Here is a 5,402-nt window from a genome sequence, read left to right as displayed (position 1 = left end):
GCTGCGACCCGTATAGCAGAGTCCATCCAGCCTTCGCAGTCGGAAGCTGGCAGAGGTTTGCTGCAGATCAGGGATCTGCTTCGGGCAGCAGGAGATCGGAATTCAGCCGTGTCTCAGTCGCGCAACAGAATTCACAGTCGATCCGTCACTGCGAATACGGTTCAGTCGGCTCACAGCCCCAGATCGCCTCCGCGGCGTGAAGGGCGTGAGAATCGGCGAGATCAATATGGCGACCGACTCGACCGAGATGATAGGCGTCGAGTGCCCAATTCCCCTCCGAGGGGTGGGTCTTACGCTCCTCGGCAGCAAGATGACAGGCGTCAGTACAGTACAGGGCGAAGGGTTCCAGTCGACCCCAGAGAACCAGGCTTCGACGCGCGATCCATTATCGTGCAAGGTTTGGTCGACCGGAACAGAGCCCATCGAGGCGGACTCGACAGAGATGCACCCACAAGCAGTCGAGTGCATGTTTCTGGTCCTGAATGTTTCAGCAGAGCTATCAGAGCCGCAGTTATCCCTCCCAACTTCAGGTTGGCAACAGGAGTCAGCAAGTTCACTGGTGAGTCTAAGCCTGAAACTTGGCTTGAGGACTACCGAGTGGCAGTTCAGATTGCTGGTGGGAACGACGAGGTGGCCATGAAGCATTTACCCCTCATGCTGGAAGGTTCTGCCAGGGCATGGTTAACTCAATTACCGCCTAGCAGCATTTACACTTGGGAAGATTTGTCCCGAGTGTTCATCAGAACGTTTGAAGGAACTTGCAAGCGACCAGCTGGACTGACAGAGTTGCAAGTCTGTGTGCAGAAGACCAATGAGACTCTTAGAGAGTATATTCAGAGATGGACCACTTTGCACCACACTGTGGAGAATGTGTCTGATCATCAGGCAGTCTGCGCCTTCAAAGATGGCGTCAAGAATAGAGAACTGAGTTTGAAGTTTGGTCGAACCGGTGACATGACCTTGAGTCGGATGATGGAGATTGCTACCAAGTACGCCAACGGCGAAGAAGAAGACCGACTCCGAAGCGGCAAGCACAAGCCGAGTCAGTCGGAAAAAGGAAACACCAGTTGGAAACAGAAGCGGAAGGCTGAACCGGCAGCTCCAGGAGAGGCTCTGGCCGTGACTCGGGGAAAGTTTAAGGGGAAACCAAAAGGATCCTGGAACCCCAAGAAGGTAAAGGATAAAGAAGGGAACGACGTAATGGATATGCCATGTCACATCCACACGAAGAAAGACGAAGAGGGGAATATCATCTACCCAAAGCACACCACTCGCCAATGTCGACTCCTGATCCAGCAGTTTCAGGGAAAACAGTCTAAGGACAAGGAGAAGGAGTCGGACAAGGCTGAAGACAAGGAGGACAGTGAAGAAGGATATCCGCATATCAACTCCACTCTGATGATCTTTGCAGATGTGGAAAGCAGGAGTCGACTGAAAGTCATTAACCGAGAGGTGAACATGGTTGCCCCAGCAAAAGCAAATTATCTGAAATGGTCTCAAATACCCATCACATTCGACCAATCTGATCACCCGACTCATATTGCCACCCCTGGGAGGCAAGCTTTGGTGGTCGATCCAGTTGTTGAAGGCACTCGACTGACAAAAGTGCTGATGGACGGTGGAAGCGGGCTGAATTTGTTGTATGCAGACACACTGAAAGGAATGGGCATTCTGATGTCCCGACTGAGCACTAGTAACATGAGCTTTCATGGAGTTATACCAGGGAAGAAAGCCGAGTCACTCGGCCAAATAGCTTTGGACGTGGTGTTTGGTGATTCGAAACATTTTCGCAAAGAAAAGTTGACGTTTGAGGTCGTGGATTTTCAGAGTGCATATCATGCCATTTTGGGGAGACCAGCTTACGCACGGTTCATGGCTCGACCATGTTACGTGTACCTCAAATTGAAGATGCCCGGCCCCAAAGGAGTGATCACTGTCACCGGTGATCGGAAAAAGGCAGAAGAGTGCTTTCAGAAGGGCTCAAAGATTGCCGATTCCCAGGTGACAGCGGTCGAGTTCGAGGAATACAAGAAAAACGCAGATCCGAGTGACTTGCTGCGATCAAAGAAACCCGCCACAGAGTCTGCATTCCAGTCGTCCGGTGAGACGAAGCCTGTTCACATTCACCCGACCGACCCCGATGCAGCTCCGACCCGCATCTCCACAACACTCGACCCAAAATAGGAAGAAGCGCTCATCCAGTTCCTCCGTGAGAACTGGGACATTTTTGCATGGAAGCCCGCTGACATGCCAGGTGTTCCCAGGGGACTGGCTGAGCATCGCCTAAGAGTCGACTCGTCTGCAAAACCAGTCAAAGAGCATCTTCGGCGGTCCGCCGTCTAGAAGAGAAAAGCCATTGGTGAGGAAGTGGCTCGACTGTTGGCGGCAGGATTTATCTGAGAGATATACCACTCCGAGTGGCTCGCTAATGTCGTCATGGTTCCTAAGAAGGACAAGTCGCTCCGAATGTGCATTGATTTCAAGCACATCAACCGGGCCTGCCCGAAAGATCATTTTCCTCTCCCTCGCATAGATCAAATTGTTGACTCGACCACGGGATGCGAGAGGCTGTCTTTTTTAGATGCCTACTCTGGGTACCACCAGATCCGTCTGTACAGACCCGACGAGGTAAAAACAGCTTTCATCACTCCACTCGGGTGCTTCTGCTATATCACCATGCCATTCGGCCTCAAGAATGCCGGAGCCACATTTATGCAAATGATTCAGAAGTGTCTACTCACTCAAATCAGTCGGAATGTAGAAGCATATATGGATGATATCATTGTCAAGTCACGAAAAGGTTCCGACCTGCTCGCTGATCTCGCCGAAACATTTGCCAACCTCAGAAGATATGATATCAAGCTCAATCCATCAAAGTGCACATTTGGAGTTCCTGGTGGCAAGTTACTCGGTTTTCTCGTTTCCGAACGGGGAATCGACGCTAACCCAGAGAAGATTGGCACTATTCTCCGAATGAAACGCCCTGTGCGAGTGCACGATGTCCAGAAGCTTACTGGATGCTTGGCCGCATTAAGTCGATTCATTTCACGACTCGGTGAAAAGGCATTGCCTCTTTACCGACTGATGAAGAAGACAGACAAGTTCGAGTGGACTCCAGAAGCTGATGCAGCGTTTGCCGAGCTAAAAGCTCTGCTCTCCACCCAGCCGGTGCTTGCTGCTCCAATCAGCAAAGAGCCTCTGTTGCTCTATATCGCAGCCACAGGACAAGTCGTCAGTACTGTGCTTACGGTCGAGCGGGAAGAAGAAGGAAAAGCTCTCAAAGTTCAGCGCCCAGTGTATTATTTGTCTGAAGTCTTGACTCCATCCAAGCAGAGATATCCTCATTATCAGAAGCTTGTGTATGGAATATACATGACCACAAATAAGGTTGCTCATTATTTTTCTGATCATTCCATCACAGTCGTTAGTGACGCTCCACTATCAGAGATTTTGCACAACAGAGATGCAACTGGTCGAGTGGCCAAATGGGCGATTGAACTTCTTCCCCTTGATATCAAGTTTGAGGCAAAGAAAGCCATTAAGTCCCAGGCAATAGCAGATTTCCTCGCCGAGTGGATTGAACAACAGCAGCCGACTGAAGTTCACTCAGAGCATTGGACCATGTTCTTTGATGGCTCTAAGATGTTGAATGGTTCCGGTGCTGGGGTTGTCCTGGTTTCCCCCAGAGGAGATAAGCTCAGATATGTGCTCCAGATTCACTTTGATTCCTCCAACAATGAGGCAGAATATGAGGCCCTCTTATATGGGTTGCGCATGGCCATTTCACTCGGCGTCCGTCGCCTGATGGTCTATGGCGACTCAGATTTAGTGGTCAACCAGGTGATGAAAGAGTGGGACGTGAGAAGCCCAGCCATGACTGGATACTGCAGTGCAGTGAGGAAGCTGGAAAAGAAGTTCGAGGGGTTGGAGCTCCATCATATACCCCGACTGAAAAATCAAGCAGCTGATGATCTAGCAAAGATAGGTTCCAAGAGAGAAGCCATTCGGAGTGGTGTGTTCTTGGAGCATATACACACTCCGTCAGTCAAAGAAGATCCTTTCACCGAAGAAACTCCACAGCCCAAGAGTGCCACAGATCCGACTGAGGTTGAAGTCCCAGCGGTGGTCGACTTGATCATGGAGGTCTTGGTGGTCATTCCCGACTGGACAGTTCCATACGTCGCGTATATCCTGAGAAAAGAGCTTCTGGAGGATGAGGAAGAGGCTCGACAGATCGTCTGTCGATCTAAGGCCTTTACCGTAATCAAAGGACAATTGTACAGAGAAAGCGCGACTGGAGTTGGTCAGAAGTGCATAACACCAGAAGAAGGTCGACTCATCCTCAATGATATCCACTCGGGAACCTGTGGTCATCATGCGTCCTCTCGGACCATCGTGGCCAAAGCATACCGAGCCGGATTTTACTGGCCAAAGGCGAATGAGATGGCAAAAGAGATAGTGGATAAGTGCGAGGGATGTCAGTTCTACTCGAATATGTCGCACAAGCCTGCGTCGGCTCTGAAGACCATCCCACTCGTCTGGCCTTTCGCAGTATGGGGACTGGACATGGTCGGTCCTTTGAGAACAGGACGAAGTGGCTTCACGCATGTACTAGTGGCAGTCGACAAGTTCACCAAGTGGATCGAGGCTAAACCAATCAAGAACCTTGACACCGGTACTGCTGTTAGCTTCATCAGGGAACTAATATTCAGATATGGAGTCCCGCACAACATCATTACGGATAATGGGTCGAACTTTGACTCGGAGGAATTCAGAGATTTCTGCAACTCCCAAGGCACACGGGTCGACTACGCTTCAGTCGCCCATCCGCAGTCGAATGGACAAGCAGAGCGAGCCAATGGACTGATTCTTAAGGGATTGAAGCCCCGACTGATGCGTGATCTCAAACACGCGGCTGGAGCTTGGGTCGACGAACTTCCCTCAGTGCTTTGGGGGCTGCGGACCACACCTAATCGGTCGACCGAAAGAACTCCATTCTTCTTGGTCTACGGAGCTGAAGCAGTCTTGCCGAGTGATCTTCTCCACAATGCTCCTCGAGTTGAAATCTACAACGAAGCAGAGGCTGAACAAGCGCGGCAGGACGCAGTCGACCTTTTAGAGGAAGAAAGGGAGATGGCTCTGATCCGGTCGACCATCTACCAACAAGATTTGCGTCGTTTCCACGCCAGAAATGTGAGAGGTCGAGCCTTCCAGGAAGGAGATTTAGTTCTCCGAGTGGATCAGCACAAACCACACAAGCTTGCTCCTTCTTGGGAAGGTCCCTTCATCGTCACCAAGGTTCTCCACAACGGGGCGTACCGTCTTTACAACGTCGAGCATAATATCGACGAGCCCCGAGCTTGGAACGCGGAACTACTCCGCCCATTTTATACTTAAGTTTT

The sequence above is a fragment of the Triticum dicoccoides genome, chromosome 6A (genome assembly GCF_002162155.2).
Source record: "Triticum dicoccoides isolate Atlit2015 ecotype Zavitan chromosome 6A, WEW_v2.0, whole genome shotgun sequence".
NCBI lineage: Eukaryota > Viridiplantae > Streptophyta > Magnoliopsida > Poales > Poaceae > Triticum > Triticum dicoccoides.
Note: the sequence above shows the minus strand (reverse complement) of the source record.